This window comes from Tamandua tetradactyla, chromosome 5, assembly GCF_023851605.1.
Source record: "Tamandua tetradactyla isolate mTamTet1 chromosome 5, mTamTet1.pri, whole genome shotgun sequence".
In the NCBI taxonomy this organism is placed as follows: domain Eukaryota; kingdom Metazoa; phylum Chordata; class Mammalia; order Pilosa; family Myrmecophagidae; genus Tamandua; species Tamandua tetradactyla.
In genome coordinates this window covers 49941949-49962563 of record NC_135331.1, presented here as the reverse complement: position 1 = coordinate 49962563, position 20615 = coordinate 49941949, and the positions used below count along the sequence as shown (strand labels likewise).

The following is a 20615-nucleotide window of genomic DNA, read 5'->3' as shown; positions in this document are numbered from 1 at the left end:
GTTGGTCATTCTTGTTGCATCAGAGTTGGTAACCCGACCGAAGTACTCTGAGGAACTTACATGGTTCTGCCTGAGGGGCAAGAACCAAGGCCCCTTCTGACTTAAACTGGGAAGACACCATTTCTCTTTCAATGAAAAGCTAATAAAAATCACTACCCTATTTCCTTCCTAGAAGGAATCAGCGAGTTATATGTGGGTCAAGTTTGGCAACAAGGCAAGATCTTTTCAGTCTTCAATTACTCTTTGTAGATGTGTGTGTGTGTGTATCTATGTGTACACACCCAGGTGTGACTTGCCACATTCAGAGAAAATCCCAATTTGGGAGACACAGCATGTGGGTAGGTAGATCAGTTTTGTCAGAATTTTATTTTGGTGTCTTTTCTGTTTAGGGTAGTCATGGGCTATTTCTGAAAGGAAATGAAGTCTTTCCCATCCCTCACAGCCCTTAGCATTTAGTAAATAGACATCACAAGTCTATTACCTCTTTGGCCCAATGGAAAGTAATTGCATGAAGGCAGGGATGTTCCAGCTTTTGGTCTCAACTGTTTGTCTAGGCTTAGAATAGTGTCAGAACATGGCAGGCACTCAATAAATATTTGTGTAATCTCATGACAAAGCTATGAGAAATAGGTCTTGACATATGAAGAGTCCTCCAAGCCCCGAGATTATGGGCCCTTCTCGTCCTGTTACTGAGGGAGGGAGAAAAACACTGTACCTAGGTCAGTACTGCTGTTTTACAGCCTCTTGGGAGCCTGGGTACTACCTGGACATGGTCCTCTCAGGAGGGTACACTGGTGTAAAAGTACCAGGATTCTTTATCAAAGACCTCCCAGTTTAAATGGAATTGTAGGACATTATGACTATATTGTTTGAGGATGAAACATATAAAAATCTATCTAAAACTTCAATCTTTAAATTATTCAGCTTCCTTCCCTTCTTCATTCCTCCTCCCCCTCTGAAAACAAAACAAAACAAAACAAAATAAAAACCCTCCTTGGGTGTTAATTAAAAAGCAGAAATGTTTTTGCTGATAAAAAAGTGTTTTGCTTATAATCCAAAAATATTTCTGAGGGCAAAAAAAAAGGACTATCTTTGTTGGATTTATGGAAGTATAAAAGATGGAAATCTAAAATTTTCATCTATTCCAACATGTGCAGAAAATGAGTACACTGCCGTGGCAGATGATGTCATAGGGGAATTAGAGTGATTTGTGCAAGTTTGGTCTAAATATCTGTTCTTGAGTCTTTCTGGCTGAGTAACACTTGCTGACTCAAACATCATTTTTCACAAATCTCCCTTATATATCTACACTCATGCAGATTCGTTTGTGTCCCAGGTTTCCCAATCTGCACCCCCACCTGTATGGGTTATAATTCTGCATTCATCACACTTAACCATATAAATCTTTCATGACTATTTTACTTCTGCTAATCAACTGAAGAAAACAGAACACATTTAGAAAGAAGACTGGTTCTAGGAAAATCAGTTCAGGGGGGAAATCTGAAGGGATATGTTAGAAAGAGTGAGATACTTCCTTACTTCTGAAGAATATGTTTATTCTCATGTGCTACTTGATGTGGAGAAGCCATGGGGGGAAATCTTGTGACCTCTTATCAAAATGTCACAGTGGGGATCACAGAATTTTAATGTTGGAAAGAACCTTGGGGAGCATATACAGTCTAGAGCAATTTGCTTATTTTATAAATAAAGAAATTGTATGGCTTTTAAAAGGTTACCCAGGTAAAATGAAAGAACTAGGGCACTCAAAGAGTATTAGTGACTCACTGCAGTGGTAAAACAACAGTGTCTGTCTCAGGTACTGACCCCACTGACCATTTTGGTGGTGCTGGCCTTTAAGGAAGATCAACAGCTATTAGGGTGCTAACCTCAGGGGTACCACTTATTGTAGGGGCTCACTACCATTCAACTTCCTTAGATCAGAAGAAACAGCAGGCTTGACGCAAGAAAAGAGAAGAGAGAAATGAACTAATCATTTTGCTTTGTTTTGTTTTTATGAATTGTCTGTTCATCTCGATAAGAATTTAAATGCTGACATGTTGTTTCCAGAGTATGTTTTGTTAATAAGTAAAATTTTAATTGTGGTTAATAGAGAGAAGCTGTCCTAGCACTTTGTTTCCTTGTTATACTACGAATAAACCCTGCCTTTCTCCAGCTTTAACTTTTACTTCCCTGTGTCTGTCACTAGATTGTGGGTTGCTGAGTCAAGGACCTTATCTTATTCATTTTTTTATCCACCATAATGTTTAAGCACAGTGCTACACACCTAGCAGGTGCTCAAAATACGTTGACTGAATTGGCTCTTGTCAACATCAACGTGTGCGCTGGTTTGAAACTGTTATGTACCCAGAAAAGCCATGTTCTACTAATCCAATCTTGTGGGTGCAGACCTATGGTGGGTGCAGACCTTTTGATTAAGTTGTTTCCGTGGAGATGTGATCCACCCACATCTCCTTACTTCTTTACTGGAGTCCTCTATGAAGAGAATAAAAGGAGGAAAACAGAGAGAATACAGAGCTGACACAGAAAGCAGAGAGATGAAGCCAGGTGAAAGATGCTTAGAGAAAAACAGCACCCCAAGAAATGATGATCATGCATCTATGTGATGATGTTAAGAATTACTGATTGCATATATAGAATGGAATGATTTCTAAATGTTGTGTTAATTTCTTCTTTTTCTTTAATTAATAATAATAAAAAAAACAGCACCCCAGCAGAAGCCAGAAAGACCCAAAGAAGCTGAGAGAGCAATGTTGAAATCAACCAGGAGAGAAAGGCCAGCAGACCTTCCCATGCGACTTCCCAAGTGACAGAGAAACCCTCTGGATGTGATCAGTCTTTCTTCTTGAAGCCTTAACTTGGACATTTTCATGGCCTTAGAACTGAAATGTAACCTAATAAATCCTAATAATTTGAAACCTAATAAATCCCCTTTGTAAAAGTTAATCCATTTCTGGTATATTGCACTCAAGCAGCTTTAGCGAATTGAAACAGTATGTTTTTATTTTGATACATAAGAACAGGAGGAATGTACTAATGAAATAAATCTTTGAGTCACAGCTCATAGGTCATGATTTACAAATACTGCATTACACCTCATAGTTACATTACAGAAAATTCTGTCCTTGGAAGCTAACAAATTAACCTCAAGTCTGAAAAATAGGAATTCATTTTGTTGTTCTTTTATATATGTTTTCTGTGGAGGTTTATGTTTGTTGTGTGAACTCTAACTGAATAATTATGTTACCAGAAGTAAATAATTTAGACAAGTTACAAAGTAATTTTGCCAGTGGATATTAAATTCCCAATTCAGCACTGTTAATTTCAGATAATATGACATATTTGTAGATCTTTATAAACTTGTACCAAAACCCCAGAAGATGTAATTTTTGAAATAATTTTGGAAACACACCCTATTACTCAGAAACCACATTAACCAAGAGCTTTTTTCTTTTCAATCCCTCTCTTTGGGAGTTGCTGACAGCTCAACTGGGCAAGTGGAGGCTCTTCTAGTTAAATGGTTAACTCAGGTATGTACATGCACACTTCCTGACGACCTCCAATTTTTTAATTTGTTAAACAGAGAGCAGCAAAGATGATATCGCATGTCTTCACCACCTGTGGTGGGGAAATGCTTAGGGAGTGAGTTAAACCTGATAAATTTCAACAGTTTTATTAAGAAACGGGCTATTTTTACCATTTATTCTCTTCATAAACATTTATGAAGGGCTTGTATGCTACCCATCAATGTTCAAATACTCACAAGTCATGGTTTCTGCTTTCAGCAAGAGCTAGTCCAGCTAAGTGTAATAAGATGCACTCCTGAGGAAGGTGAGTTTTGGGGAGCCATGGAAGAAGCTCCTGGCACACCACCTGGCCCATCCCTCATCACCTCCTTAGGTAGTCGGCAGCAGTCTTTACTCCTTTTGTGGGTCCTTGACATTGTTCTGGCTGGGAAAGACTGACTTGGGAAACAGCTCTCCAGTGTGCCACCCCACCTGGTCCTGAGATTTACCTTTCAGGAAAATGTAGCTTGAAATACTTAAAGCAGTGTAAAAAAAAAATTGAGGCAGGTGGTCTGGGACAAAGGCTTACCTGCTATAAATCCTTCAGTGGAAGGGTTAGGAGGCTGAACTTTGATGGAGAGCACCAGCCAAGGCAACCCAATTTCCAAGGATAGTAAAAGGTATTTTTGCTTAGATTTGTTTGGTTTTCTTACCTTTTAACACTCAATAAAATCTCTGTCACATCATCAGGTGGTTATAAACTCAAGAAAAAGATATGTCTGGAAATAAAGCCAAGATTTAACATTTTAAAATATTAAATGAAACAAAAGATTACAAGATAAAAAGAAATAGGAGACAATACTCCAATCAAAGGAGGAGCATAAAAATACAGAGAACATCAGTGAAGAGGGTCAATCTTTGAACATACCAGACAAAGACTTTTAAAAAATTATCTTGACTATGCTCAAGCAGATGAAGAAAAATACAAAGAAATTACCAAAGGATATCAGGAAAACAATGAATGAATAATATGAGAATCTCAATAAAGAGGTAGAAAATTTAAAAAAGAGCCAAATAGAAGTACTGGAGTTGAAGACCACAATAATTGAAATGAAAAATTCCCAGGATTTCAACAGTAGATTGGAATTGGCGGAAGAAAGTATCAGTGAGCTTGAAGACACAGCACCTGAAAGGAATCTAGCTGAGGAATAGACAAGAAAAAGAATTATAAAAAGTGAAAACAGCCTAAGAGGCATCTGGGACACCATCAAGTATAACAATACACACATAGCATTCTCGAAAGAATAAGAGACAAAGGGGCAGGAGGAATATTCAAACAAATAATGAAAGAAAACTTCCCAAACTTACAAACAACATGCATATGCCCATCTGAGAAGTAGAGAACACCAAACAGGATAAATTGAAAAAAATATGCCCTTTCACATACTGATCAAACTGCCAAATGCAAAGGACAAGGAGAGAGTTCTGAAAGCTGCAAAGAGAATAGCAACACGTTATGCACAGAGGAGTCCCAATTAGATTAAGAGCCAATTTCTCATGAGAAACCATGGATGCAAGAAGGAGTGGGTTGAAATACTTAAAGTACTGAATGAAAGCAACTGCCAACCAAGAATTTTATACCTGATGAGACTTTCTTTAAAACGTGAGGGGAAGATTGGACATCCCTAAAAAAATAAAAGCTCAGGAAGTTTATCACTTACACTACAAGCAATGTTAAAGGGGGTTCTTCAGGCTGATAGGAAGGGACACTAGACTGGATCAAAACAGCATAAAGAAATTATGATCTCCAGTAAAGGTAACCATTTGGGTAATTATAAACACCAGTACAGTTGTATTGTACTTTTTGGTCTGTAATTCCACTTCTTACTGCTAAAAAAGTGGATGCATAAAAAATGATGATAAATTTATAAGGTTTTGGACATATAATGTATAGAGATATCACTTGTAACATACAAAAAGAAGGTGAGGGGGATGGAGGGGCACAGGAATAATAAGTTTGTATACTGTTGAAGTTAAGTTTATATAAAACCAAGTATGAGTGCTATATATTTAGAATGTTAAATTTTAACCCATGGTAACCGTGGGAAAATACATGAAAATGTATATCCAGACAGAAATGAGAAGGGATTCAATATTGTACAGTACAAAAAAATCAAATAAGTATGAAAGAAAGCAGTAATGAAAATTGAAGGGAAAAAAAGGTGCAAAATTTACAAAGACTAAATAGCAAAAAGGTAGAAGAAATTTCTGAGTTACCAGTAGTGATTTTAAATGCAAATGGCTTACACACTCCAGTCAAAAGGCAGAGAGTGGCAGAATGGATTAAAAAGCATAACACCAGGGTGCAAGGTGGTTCAGTGGTAGAATGCTCGCCTTCCATGTGGGAGACTGGGTTGGATATCCAGACCATGCACCAAATAAATAAATAAATAAATAAATAAAAGCATAGCCCAACTATATGCTGTTTATAAGAGATTCAACTTAAATTCAAAGACATAAGTAAGCTGAAAATAGAAAAATGGAAAGAATATGCCATACAAATAATAACTAAGAAAACTAGAGTAGTTATACAAGTATCAGTTATTATAAGGGACAAAGAGGATCATAATATACTGATAATACGCTGAATTCAACAGGAATATGTAACAATTATAAATATATATGCATCTAACAGCAGAGCCCAACATAGATGATATTAAATCCTGATAGATTTTAAAGGGAGAAATAGATGGTTGTACATTAGTAGAAGGAGACTTGAATATACCCCTTACAACAAGGGATAGAATATTTAGACAGAAGATAGTAGGGAAATAAAAGACTTGAATGATACCCTAAACTAGACTTAAAAGACATATATATATATACACATATAGCACACTTCATCCCAGACAACAGAATACATATTCTTGAGTGCATAGGGATCATTTTCCAGGATAGACTGTATGTTCAGTCATAAAAAATCTCAATAAATTAAAAATTATTGAAATTATACATTATTTCTTCTCTGACCACAAAGGAATGAATTTAGAAATCAACAATAATGGGATAAATAAAAAATTCACAAATATGTTGAAATTAAACAATGTACTCTTAAACACCTAATGGATTAAAGAGGAAATCATAGGGAAATTAGGGGATATCTTGAGGTGAATGAAAACGAAAATACAACATAACAAAACTATTACAGCAAAGGCAGTCCTGAGAGAAAAATGTATAGCTCTAAATGAAGGAAGATTTCAAATCAGAAACTTAACCTCAAAACTGGATGAACTATAAAAAGAAGTTAAAATCAAACCCAAAGTAAGCAAAAGGCAGTAATAGATTAGAGCAGAGTTAGATTAAATAGAGAATTAAAAAAAAAAAAACCAAGAGAGAATCAACAAAACCAAAAGTTGGTTTTTTGAAAAGATCTATAAAATTAACCAACCTTTAGCCAAACCAACAAAGAAAAAAAGAGAGAGTAAAAATAACCACACTGTAGCCTGGGTGCATGGGTAGTTCAGTGGTTAGAATGCCGCCTTTCATGCTGGAGACATGGGTTCGATTCCCGGACCATGCATCCAAAAACTGACATCATAGAAATAAAAAAGGATTACAAGAGGATACCATGAACAACTAACTGTACACCAACAAATTAGATAATCTAGATGAAATGTACAGATTCTTACAAACATACAATCTACCTATATTGACTCAAGGAAAAAATAGAAAATCTCAATGAACAAAGATTACTAAAGAGATTGAGTAAATATTCAGAAACCTCTCAGCAATGAAAAGCCCAGGACCACATGGTTTCTCAGGGGAATTTTACCAAGCATTCCAAGAAGAATTAACACCAATTCTGCTCAATCTCTTCCAAAAAATTGAAGAGGAGGGAACACTCCCAAATTCATTCTACAAGGCCAGCATCACCTGTATTCATACCAAAGCCAGATCAAGACACAAGAAAAGAAAATTACAGACCAATATTTTGTTTGAAGACAGATGCAAAAATCCTGAACAAAACACTAGCAAATCAAATCCAACAGCGTATTAAAAGAATTACACACCATGATCAAATGTGATTTATCCCAGGTATGCAAGGGTGGGTTGATGTAAGAAAATCAATTATGTAATACACTAACAGACTGAAGGAGAACAAACACACTATTTCAATTAAGGCTGAGAAGGCATTTGAGAAAATCCAACACTCCTTCTTGATAAAAACACTTAAAAAACTAGAAAAAGAAGGAAACATCATCAACCTAAGGGTATATATGAAAAATCCATGGATAATCACACTCAGGTGAAAGACTGAAAGCTTTCCTTCTAAGATGAGGAACAAAACAAGGATGCCCACTGTCAACACTATTATACTACAAGTTCTAGCCAGAGCAACTGGGCAAGGAAAAGAAATAAAAGGCATACAAATTGGAAAAGAAGAAGTAAAACTTTGCCTTTTGCAGATAACATGATCCTATATTCAGAAAACCCTGAAAAATCACAAGAAAGCTTAATGTTAATAAATGAATTCAGCAAAGTAGCAGGGTACAAGATCAGCACTCCAAAATCAGTAGTTTTTCTATGCACTAGTAATGAACAATCAGAAGAATAAAACAAGAAAAATTCCTTTTATAATAGCAACTAAAAGAATCAACTATCCAGGAATAAATCTAACCAAAGATGTAAAGGACTTGTACACAGAAAACTATAAAACACTAATAAAAGAAATCAAAGACAACATAAATGGAAGGACACTCCATAGTCAAAGATCGGAACTCCAAATATGGTTAAGATGTCAATTCTACCCAAAGGAATTTATAGATTCAATGCATTCCCAATCAAAATGTCAGCAGCATTCATTGTGGAAATGAAAAAGCCGAACATCAAATTTATATGGAAGGGCTGGGGCTCTAAATACCCAATGCCATCTTGTAAAAGATGAATGAACCTGGAGAACTTACACTTCCTGATCTTCAAACCTATTACAAAGCCACAGGAATCAAAATGGCATGGTACTGGCAAAAGGAATACTGAAATCAAACTGAGAGTCCAGAAATCAACCCCTTAAACTTATGGTCAACTGATTGTTCTCAAGGAGGTAAAGACCAGTCAATTGGTGAAGAGTAATCTAGTCAAAACAGTCCTAGAAAAACACAGAACAATGAAGTTGGATTTCTACCTCTACCATATATAAAAAGCAACTCAAAATGGATCAAAGACCTAAATATAAAGGCCGGTATTTATAAAACTCCTAGAAGAAAATGAAGGGAAGCATCTTCAGGACTTTATGTGGCAACGGTTTCTTAGACTCTACACCCAAAGCACAAGAAAGAAAAGAAAAAAATAGATAAATGGCACATCAGAAAATAAAAAAACTTGGGTGCATTAAAGGACTCTATCATGAAAGTAAAATGACAACCTACACAATGAGGGAAAATATTTGAAAACCACATATACAATAAGAGTTTAATATCCAGGATACATAAAGACAGCATTCAAATCAACAACAAAAAGATAAACTACCCAATTTAAAAATGGGCAAAAGACTTGACTAGAACTCTCTCCAAAGAAGATTTATAAATGACCAAAACACAATGAAAATTCCTAATTAGCCATTAAGGAAATGCAAATCAAAACCACTTTGAGATACCATTTCGCACCGAGTAGAATGGTTACTATTTTTTAAAAAAGGGAAAACACAAGTGTTGGAAAGATTGTGGAAAAAGAGCAACAATCATAAAATGGTGCAGCCACTGTGAAGGTCCATCTGGCATTTCTTCAGAAAGTTAATCATAGAATTACCTTATGATCTCCCAATTCCACTTCTAGATTATACTCCAAAGAACTGAAAGCAGGGACTTACATTTATTTCTGCACTGAAGCTCATAGCAGCATTAATCACAATTGCTAAAAGATGGAAGCAAACCAAGTATTCATCAACCAACAAGTGTGGTATATATACATAATGGAATATTCTTCATCCCTAAAAATGAATAAAGTTCTGATACATGAGACAACATGGATTAACCTTGAAGACATCTTTTGAGTGAAATAAGCCAGACAGAAAGGGATAGCTATTGTATGATCTCGCTGATATGAAATAATTAGAATAAATAAACTCATAGAGTCATTATCTACAGTACAGGTTACTAGGAGATGGGGTAGGGGTAGGAGACAGGGAGTAAAGGCTTAAAATGTACAGAGTTTTTATCTGGGGTAATAGGAAAATTTTGGTAATGGAGGGTGGTAAGGGTAGCACAACTTTCTGAAGGTAATCAACAGCACTTAATTATATATTTGAATGTGGTTAAAAGGGATATTTTAGGTTTTATATATTAAAATAAACTTTAAAATAAATCTGTGGAACTGCAAAACCCAATCAGTGGACTCAAGTTAAGCAATAAATTATAGCTAATAGTACAATTATAAAAATGTGCTTTCATCAAGTGTAGCATATGACCACATCAATGCAAGGTTTATTAAGAGGGTGGTGTATGGGAACTCAGTATTTTATGCACGATTTTTCTGTAAACCTGCTACTTCACTAATTAAAAAAAATGTAATGGGATCTTGAATAGGAGTTTAAGGCATACGATGTGTAGTTTTCTGTTCAATGGACAAAGGTGGGAAAGGTGGTAGAAGTTAAGGGACAACTCAGGGGAAAACACAAAAGCATGACTTGCAAGGGATTTAGTGTGGTTGAAGCTTTGGGGCCATGGTGTGTGTAGCTCAAGTCCCAGGGAATTCTGGAGAATGAGTGGAGAGACTTGGAGAACCTTCTACCTCTTTGTAAAGAGTTGCTGTTTCACAAGACAGGCAATGAGGATACATCGAAGAGTTTTTAGCAGGAAATAGGATGACCCAGTTTGTGTCTTCAAAAGATTTCTCGGGTAAGAGTGTGGAAGATAAAATGAAGAATATGAGATGATTGGCAATAAGAAAAAACAGTAAGTTCTAATTCCTCTGTTGAACAACGAGAAATGTCCAAATAAAGGCAATGACAATGGGAATGATAAGATGGATCTTCCCCCCACGCATGTACAATTTAATCAGCAGCTGGTGGTTGTAAATCTTTTCATTTGTTTAGTTTTCTGAGAAAGAGATTTAAGTGAGGTATAATTGTAGACATAAAGATACATCAAATATGAGAAAAAAGGGATCAGTCTAAGGTAACAAGATAGAAATCTTGGTGTCTGTCTTAGTGGCAATAATATGGAGATTGTTGGAAAATAGACAGATACGAGGCAAAAGATCAGGACACTTTGCCCAGAGTGACAAATGCTGTGCCAGGAGGGTCAGTGGGACAACTCTATGAAGACATCTCACTGGCAGCTAGATGGTGTAGATCTGGGCCAGGCACAAATACATGATGGTAATACCAATGGTAGAAAATGCCAACAAGTGTATGCAAGCAACTGAGTGAAGAAAGAAAAGGTGCAGGGGTTTACTATTTGGGTAACTGATTGTATTTATCCAAATTAATCCCTCCCTTGAAATCCAATTCATCATTTCTTTCTAAAAACCTGCAAAATTCAGTAGAGCTTTTCTTACTTCTGTCCCCTCAATTTTAGAAATGGATACCTAGTTCCTTAAGACTCTGGAAGTGAGGTTTTTCAGAACTAAAGCTGCAATTTTCTGTGAACTAACTATAGGTTAAGTGAACAAAGTTGAAGCAATAGATGCTATCTATTTCAACACTCATAATGAGGATTTGAACTTGGTATGACAAAAAAATAAAGCATAGTGTTGTGACTGTATTACGATTAAGCAGGTGCAACATTAGTCAGATCCATTTACTACAAAAATCAGTAGCAAAATATGAAGTCCTGGGCCACAGTGGCTCAGTAGGCAGAGTTCTTGCCTGCCATACCAGAGACCTGGGTTCATTTCTTGGTGCCTGCCCATGTAAAAAAAGAAAAAAAACATATGAAGTCCTTTTATAAGATTGTATCTTACAGTAGGAAGTCTTAATGATATGATGCAAAACTGCCTCCAATATTTTGGAAGACAAAAATACCTTTCAAGCCTAAATTCTCAAAATTTAAGACATCATCTCATGAAACATTACCCAAACTTAAAGATGAACAAGTATGATTTAATATAAAAAGGAACACTAACTCAGAGGTCCCTATGTGCATGCACAGGCATGTGTATGTGTGGTACTTAAAAAGAATATCAGAGAACTTCTGGAAAGATGGTGGGATAAGATAGGCTGAGTTCACTGCAGCTCCAAGGAATAACTAGAGATGTGACAGAAAAACAACTGGGACAGCGGTTCCAGAGTGCAAATGAGAGGGGCTTCTATATTACAAAGGGAGGTCCTGGATTAAAAAGTGGAAGAACTGAAATGCAGAGAACTAGGTGAGTGGGCGCCACTGGGACTCAACTGGGGATAAGAGTCCATACCCAGGAAAGCATCTGCCATCACAGCTAGCTTAGGAGATCAGCCCCTCAGCTCTGTAGACTGGAGCTCCCTTGAAGAACTCAACAGGCACCATGGAGGTGAGAAAGCAGTGGTAACTTATATTTAAGATCCTGAAAGAGAAAGACTTCCAGCCAATAATTCTGTACACAGCCAAACAGTCCTTTAATCTCTCCTGCAAAACTGAAAGAGAGATTCAAATTTTTATGGATAGACAAAGGTTGAGAGAATTTGTCAACAAGAGATTGGCTCTGAAAGAAATATTAAAGGGAGTTCTGTCAGCTGAAAAGAAAACACAGGAGTGGAAGGTCCAGAGGAGGGCACAATTTGAAAAATATTAGTAAGGTTAACTTAAAGGATAAAAAGAGAAAGATGAAAAGAATAGATAGATCTGACAAAAACCAAAGGATAAGATGGTAGATTCAAGAACTGCTTTTATAGTAATAACTTTGAGTGTTAACATACTAAACTCACCAATTAAAAGATAGAGATTGACAGAATGGATCAAGAAATATGATCCATCTATATGCTGGTTACAAGAGACTCATCTTAGACCCAAGGACGCAAATAGATTGAAAGAGAAAGTATGGAAAAAGATGTTTCATGCAAGCTGCAGAAGAAATCAGGGGTAGCTATACAAATATCAGACAAAATAGACTTTAAATGTAAAGACAATAAGATAAAAAGAAGGACGCTACATAATAATAAAAGGTAAAATTCACCAAGAAGAAATAATAATCATAAACAGTTATGCTCCCAATCAAGAAGCTCCAAAGTACATGAGGCAAACACTGGCAAAACTGAACGGAGCAATAGACATTTCAATAATAATAGTAGGAAACTTTAATACAACATTCTCCTCTATACAAAGAACAACCAGAGGATCAACAAAGAAATAGAGAAATAATTTGATAAATAGATTAGACCTAATGGACAGATCGCTGTACTCCGAAACACCAGGATATACATTTTTGTCTCCTATTCATGGAACATTCTCCAGGATAGAGCATATGCTTGGGCACAAAATAGTCTTTATAAATTTAAGAAGATTTAAATTATTCAAAGGACTTTCTCTGATCATAATGGAATGAAGCAGGAAATCAATAACAACCAAAGAACCAGAACTTTGAAAGATACATGGAGATTAAATAACACACTCTTCAACAACCAGTAGGTCAAATAAGAAATTGCTAGAAAAATTGGTAAATATCTGGAGATGAATGAAAAAGAGAATACAACTTATGAGAACTGATGGAATGTGGCAAAGGCTGTGCTGTGTTTATTGCCATAAATGCCTGTATTCAAAAAAGAAGAAAGGGCAAAAATCCAGGATTTAACAGCTCATGTGGAGGAACTAGAGAAAGAATAACAAACTAACCCCAAAGCAAACATAAGAAGAGAAATAACAAAGATTATAGCAGAATTAAATGAGTTGGAGAACAAAAGTCCAAAAGAAAGAATCAATACAACCAAAAGTTGGCTCTTTGAGAAAATCAGAAATTGATGGACACCTAGCTAGGTTGACAAAGAAAAAAGGAGAGAGGATACAAATAAACAAAATCAGAAATGAGAGGGCAATCATTACCGTGGACCCTGAAGAAATAAAAATAATCAAATAGAATACTAGGAAAAATTTTATGCCAACAAACTAGACAATTTAGAGGAAATGGACAACTGCCTAGAAACACACAAACAAGCTACACTGACCCGAGAAGAAACAGAAGATCCCAACAAACCAATTACAAGTAAAGAGATTGTCATAAAAAATCTTCCTACAAAATAAAAAAAGCCCAGGGACAGATAGCTTCACAGGGGAATCTTATCAAACATTCCAAAAAGAACTAACAGCAATCTTGCTCAAACTTTTCAAAAAAATCAAGGAAAAAGGAACACTACCTAACTCATTTTATGAAGTTAACATCATTGTAATTTCAAAACTGGGTAAAGATGCTATAAGAAAGAAAAACTACAGGCCAATCTCCCTAACGAATATAAATGCAAAAATTCTCAATGAAATTTGCAGGTTGAACCCAACAACACATTAAAAGAATTATACAACACAACCAAGTGGGGTTTATACTAGGAAGGCAAAGGTGGTTCAACACAAGAAAGTCAATCAATGTAATACAGCACAGTAACAAATCGAAAGGGAAAATTACACGACTATCTTGATTTATGCTGTAAAGGCATTTGACAAAGTTCAGTATCCTTTTCTGATAAAAATATTTCAAATGCAAGAAATCAGAGGGAACTTCCTCAGTATGATAAAGGGCACACATGAAAAACCCAGAGCCAGCATCATACTTAATGGTGAGAAACTCAAAGCCTTCCCCCTAAGATTGGGAATAAGACAAAGATGCTTTCTGTCACCATCATTATTCAACATTGTCTTAGAAGTTCTAGCTAGGGCAATCAGGCAGGCATCAAAATTGTAAAGGCATCAAAATTGTAAAGGAAGAAGTTAGACTTTCATTATTTGCAGATGACATGATATTTACTTTTCTTGGAAGATGCTGAGAAATCTACCACAAAGCTTCTTGAACTAATAAATTCAGTAAAGTGGTGGGATTTAAGATTAATGTACAGAAACCAGCAATGTTTCTATACAAAAGCAATGACCTAACTGAGGAGAGAATTAAGGGAAAAAATCCATTCAAATAGCAACTAAAAGAATCAAGTATCAAGAAATAAACTTAGCCAGGGACATAAAGGACCTGTACACAGATAATACTGTTAAAAGAAATCAAAGAAGATTTAAATAGGTGGAAAGACATTCCCTGATCATGGATAGGAAGGTGGAATGTAGTTAAGATGTCAATTCTACCCAAATCGATCTACAGATTCAACACAATGCCAATCAAAACTCCAACAACCTACTTTGAACATTTGGAAAAGCTAGTTACTAAATTCATTTGGAAGGGAAAGAGAACTTGCATAGACAAAAATATTCTAAAAGAGAAGAATGAAGTGAGAAGATTAGCAGTTTCTGATTTTAAAGTATATTATAAAGTCACAGTGGTCAAAGCAGCATGGTACTGGCACAAAGATAGAAGGATTGACTAATGGAATAGAGCCAAGAATCTAGGAATAGAAACAAGAATCTGGAAATAGATTCTTTAAGCCACACCAAATCTGTGGTCAACTGATGTTTGACAAGGCCCCTAAATCCACTGAACTAGGACAAAACAGTCCTTTCAATAAATGGGCATGGGAAAACTGGATATTAAATAGTCAAAAGAATGAAACAGGACTCTTACTTTACATCATAAACAAAAATTAACCCAAGGTGGGTCAAAGACTTAAGTATACAAGCCAGTACCATAAAACTGCTAGAAGAAAACAGGAAATAATATTCCATTGTAGGTATATAACACACTTTGTTTATCCACTTGTCTGTTGATGGACGTTTTGATTGTTTCCTCCTTTTGGCAATTCTGAATAATGCTGCTGTGAACATCAGTGTGCAGGCATCTGTGTGTCACTGCTGTCAGCTCCTCTGGGTATATACAGAGTGGTTTTGGGGCATCATAGGGCAACTCGATATTTAATTTTCCAAGAAACCACCAAACTGTGGTTTCTTAGAACATCTTCAAGACCTAGTAATAGGAAGTAGCTTCCTAAATTTTACACCCAAAGCACAAGCAACAACAACAACCACAAACTGATAAATGGGAACTCCTCAAAGTTAAATGCTTCTGTGCCTCAAAATATTTTGTCAAAAAGGTGAAGAGGCACCCAACTCAATGGGAGAAAATATTTGGAAGTCACGTATCAGACAAAGGGTTGATATCCTATATACATAAAGAAATCATATAATTCAACAACAAAAGAACAAACAACCCAATTAAAAATGGGCTAAAGATATGAATAGACATTTCTCTGAAGAGATGCAGATGGCTAAAAAGCACATAAAAAGATGCTCATTTTCATTACCTATAAAGGAAATGCAGATCAAAACTACAATGAGATATCACCTCACACCTATAAGAATGGCTGCTATTAAACAAACAGGAAATGACAAATGTTGGAGAGGATGTAGAGAAATTGGAACACTTATGCACTGCTGGTGGGAATGCATAATGGTGCAGCCACTATGGAACACAGTTTGGTGGTTTCTTAGAAAATTAAATATCGAGTTGCCCTATGATGCCCCAAAACCACTCTGTATATACCCAGAGGAGCTGACAGCAGTGACACACAGATGCCTGCACACTGATGTTCACAGCAGCATTATTCAGAATTGCCAAAAGGTGGAAACAATCAAAATGTCCATCAACAGACAAGTGGATAAACAAAGTGTGTTATATACCTACAATGGAATATTATGCAACAATAAGATGTATTGAAGTCCCGAAGAATATGACAACATGGATAAGCCATGAGGATATGAGTGAAATAAGCCAGGCACAACAGGGTAGATACTGTATGATTTCTCTTTTAAGACCTTGGTGAAGGTAAATTCAGAGGCTTGTAATATAGAATATAGAGGACCTAGAGATACATGGAAGCTAGAGATGGGTGAACGGTTAGCTAATGAGGTTGAAATTAAATGTAAGGGAATGGATAGATGTGAAGGCAGTTCATTAGTGGGTCAATAACTAACATTGCCATATTGAAGGTGAACATGATTGAAAGGAGTTGTATAGATCTATGTATCCCACTGATTAACACTACAAATATAAATAAGTTCTTGTATGAACTACTGCAAAGGTATGAATCTTCTACAAAGAGTAAGTAATAATGGGTTGTAGGGAGGAAAACTACTATTGCATCCTATGGTCTATATTTAACAAGAAGACATTAACAGTACCACAGCTATAGCAGGGGTAAATAATTAGGGATAAGGACAGGAGTTAAGGGGAGATTTGGATTTTCTATTTGGTAAGGGTATGTTTATCGGTTCTTTTTCTCTTTGGAGCAATGAAAATTGTCTAAAATTGAGTGCTGATGACTATACAACTAGGTGAGGAAATGTGAGACATGGATTGTTGACTTTGGACATTAAACCTGATGCCCAATGGATGGAGGTGGTTACAAGGATTGAGCAGTAGAATGGTGAACTGTGATATGATTGAATATTGTGTGGCCACAGAAAGGAATGAAGTTGTGAGGCATGCAATGAGGTGAATGAATCTGGGGGCTTTATTTAGTAATGCAAAATAAACCAGAAACAAAAGAGCAAATATTGTATGGTCACTTCCAGAAAATAATTATAAGAAAATTGGGACCTAGGTTGTAAGCTGTTACAGCAGTCATATTTAATTTGGAGCTGTAATTGTTATTTCTATATTTGGAGATTCTGTACTATATATGTATAACCTGGTATTTCCTTGACACTTTGGGTACCTGTGTGACACCTAAGGCTCAGAATAGGAGTTCTGCAGCTCTGAAAGTCAGCATTGCCACACACAACAACTGTTAAAGAAGGTGAAAAAGAGATCAGGCTTCATTAGAGAGAAGAAAGAAGCTGATTGGTTTAAACAATCAAAACACAGAGAGCCCAGAATAAGAATGAGGGCCCTTAATCCTGTATAGCTTAATGTAATGCCTGAATACATCCCAGAATATATTAAGCAGATAATAAAGAGTATCAACAAAGTCCTTGAAGAATGGGAGAAAAAATATGGACTATTAAACTTCACCACTGGGAAAACCCCTGATAGGGAAACCTAAATCAAGCCGAGCCCTTGATCTCGCAGCTTGCTCTTGTGAAGTTCATATATGCAGTGCAGAAGTTTAGCCTACCTATAGGCATGTCTAAGAGTTACTTCTGGAAGACCTCTTTTGCTGCTCAGATGTGGCCTCACTCTCTCTAAACCCAACTCTGTAAGTGAAATCATTGCCCTCCCCACTACGTGGGACATGACATCCAGGGGTGAAAGTCTCCCTGGAGGCGTGGGAGATGATTTCCAGGGATGAATCCAGACCCGGCACCGTGGGATCAACAATTCCATCCTGACCAAAATGGGGAAAAGAAGTGTAATAAAGTTTCAGTGGCAGAGAGAGTTCAAATAGAGTCAAGAGGCTACTCTGGAGGCTGCTCTTACGCAAGCTTCAGTTAGAACTTGCTACCTATCATAACCTGCCAACCCTCAACCGGGACCGTTCCAGACAATCCCGAAGAACACCTAGGGCAATATATAAGGTTCTACAAAGGTTTCAAGCACTAGGATAACTTTCCAGAAACCTACAGCCTCCTGATGGGTCCTTGGGCAAAGTAAGTCCTAGAAGTAAAAACCTAAAATTGTGGAACTATAACCCATACCAAACTGAAATCTGTTGTACAACTAAATGCTGTGCAAGTAAAATCATTGCCCTACCCCCTATTCAAGACATGACATCCAGGGGTGAAATTCTCCCTGAAAATGTGAAATATTAATCCCAGGGATAAGCCTGGCCCTGGCACCATGGGATAGAAAATGCCTTTCTGACCAAATGGAGGAAAAGAATTGTAACAAAATAAGTTATCAGTGGTTGAGAGAGTGAAAATAGAATCAAGAGGCTACTCTGGAGGCTACTTAAGCAAGTTCCAGCTAGATATTTCTATTTATCATGGCTTACTAGCCTCCAAATCGAAACCATTCCTGCCAACCTTAAAGAACACCTAGAACTTTATCTGAGATTCTACAAAGGTCCCATACACTGATTACTTTCTAGAAACCTATGATCTCCAGATGGGTTCCTTGGCCAGATAAGTCCTGAAACCCAGAGGGGCCAATCTCTTCAGAACATCAACTAGCTCTAACTCTCTATCCCATGTTACAGACAGCCCTTTCCAACATGAAAAAGTTAGAATGGGCATAGTCCAAATACTCCTAAAGATTGAGAGAAAAATCAAAGGAGAAGGAATTACAACAGAGAAGATAGGATTTAAGAAATGAGTATGAATGCTGAATGATTATATTGATATCTCTTTTAGTTTCCAGTGTCTTGGAGCAGCTAGAAGTAAAATCTAAAATTGTGGAACTGTAACCCATACCAAACTCTGAAATGTGTTCTATAACTACTTGTAACAATGTACTTTGAAATTTATCGCTTTTTTGTACATACGCTCTATTTCCCAATAAAAAAAAAGAACCCCAGTATCTGCATCCCACCCACAGATGAATTACATCACAATCTAGTGTAGTTAAGCTGAGAAATCAGAATTTTTTTTACTACTCATCAGGTGATTGTGACATACAGTCAGAGATTTGAACCCTGTCCTCAATATACAGGCAGAACACAGACAAGGAGGGAAAACCAGGCCAGGCAGGGCAGAGAAGACCTTAGAAGTCACACTGCATCAACGGCTGACTACCAGAAGGTCATACAAAAAATTCACAAAGTACTACTGAACAATGCAACTTACTGACCAAGCATCATTAAAGTATTATATACAATTTCTGCTGTTTGATTATCTGTGTTTAAGAGATGACTCAGAGAAAATTAACACACAATGAAAGAAAAAGAACAGTGCAAACTATGTTACAAAATGATTACAGAATTGGGATTACCTGAGCTTCAGAAGAAAGCACCAAGCAATAATTCAACAACAAGTTTTAAAATTAATAAACTTTCTAGTGCCATATGAATGCAGAAAGAATATTTGACAATATTTTTCTGTAGATTTTCTGAATAGTGAAAATTATTAAATGTAAATGTACGTATTTTTTAAAGACATAAAACATTCAGACATGTAAGAAACATTCTCAGATTGTGTATGTATCCACAGGGTGTCCTTTTTGATGACTTTTCATGGGTTTCTAGGGACAGGATTTGATAACTGATTATAACACCAGCCACATGTACCTCCTCTCCTTTCTTTCTCAGCTGAAACACTAAACATTCTCTGATATTTGCAGCCTGGGTTTTAGTACCAGATAACATAATATTTGTTCTAGTATAAAGCAGGAAGTCAGCACAACAGTCTCTGTTTGAGGGTACCTAGTGTTTGCAAGGCAGCAAAATGCCATGTAAAGATTATAAAGTGTTGACATTTGCATTTATGAATTTTGTCCAACCTGTTCTTGGTTTAATGAGAACAGAATAGCCCTGACATAAAAAAAAATCCCACTGTACTTTTTATCTCTCTTGGTACAACTCTTCTCTATGGTACAGTGTATTACATGTCTTGTTTACCTTCTGCTGTTGTAATGCAATATAAGTAGGATTCACCTTTGATTTCCCCAGTGTCCATGACACCCTGACTCACTCAGCTTTCCAAAATATTATTTAGATGAATAAAAGAACAAACTAGTAAGTGAATTCATAGATGGACCAAGCACCTCACTGGCAGGCTATTTTGTTAGTTGAGGTTAGTACATTAATTTTGACTTGCTCATTCATTCATTCATTCATTCATTCAGTTTTAATAGAGAATCTTCTATATGCTTGGCAATGTGCTGAGTGCTAAGGTGTTAATGATCATAAAAAATTACCCCTTTTTCTAGGAGTTAATCGCCTAAGTGAGAAAAAGTCAATGTAAGCAGGTTAGTGCCTTGAATGCATAAACACGTATGTTGATAAATATTATATCCATATATTAAACTGAAATATAAACACTAAATAGATAGTTAATATGAAGGTTATGAGTGAGGGTGATTCCTGGCATCCCATATTTGGCTACCAGAGGGTTAAGAGAAGTGTTAACCCTCTTCTAGGTTAACACTATGAACTATGAACTA

General features: G+C 36.4%; 1 protein-coding gene across 5 annotated transcripts in view; it reads right to left on the bottom strand.

The window, feature by feature from the left end:
- MME (membrane metalloendopeptidase) overlaps nt 1–20615 on the bottom strand; it is a 147696-nt gene that overhangs the window by 37398 nt on the left and 89683 nt on the right. The gene's annotated exons all lie outside the window — the stretch shown is intronic.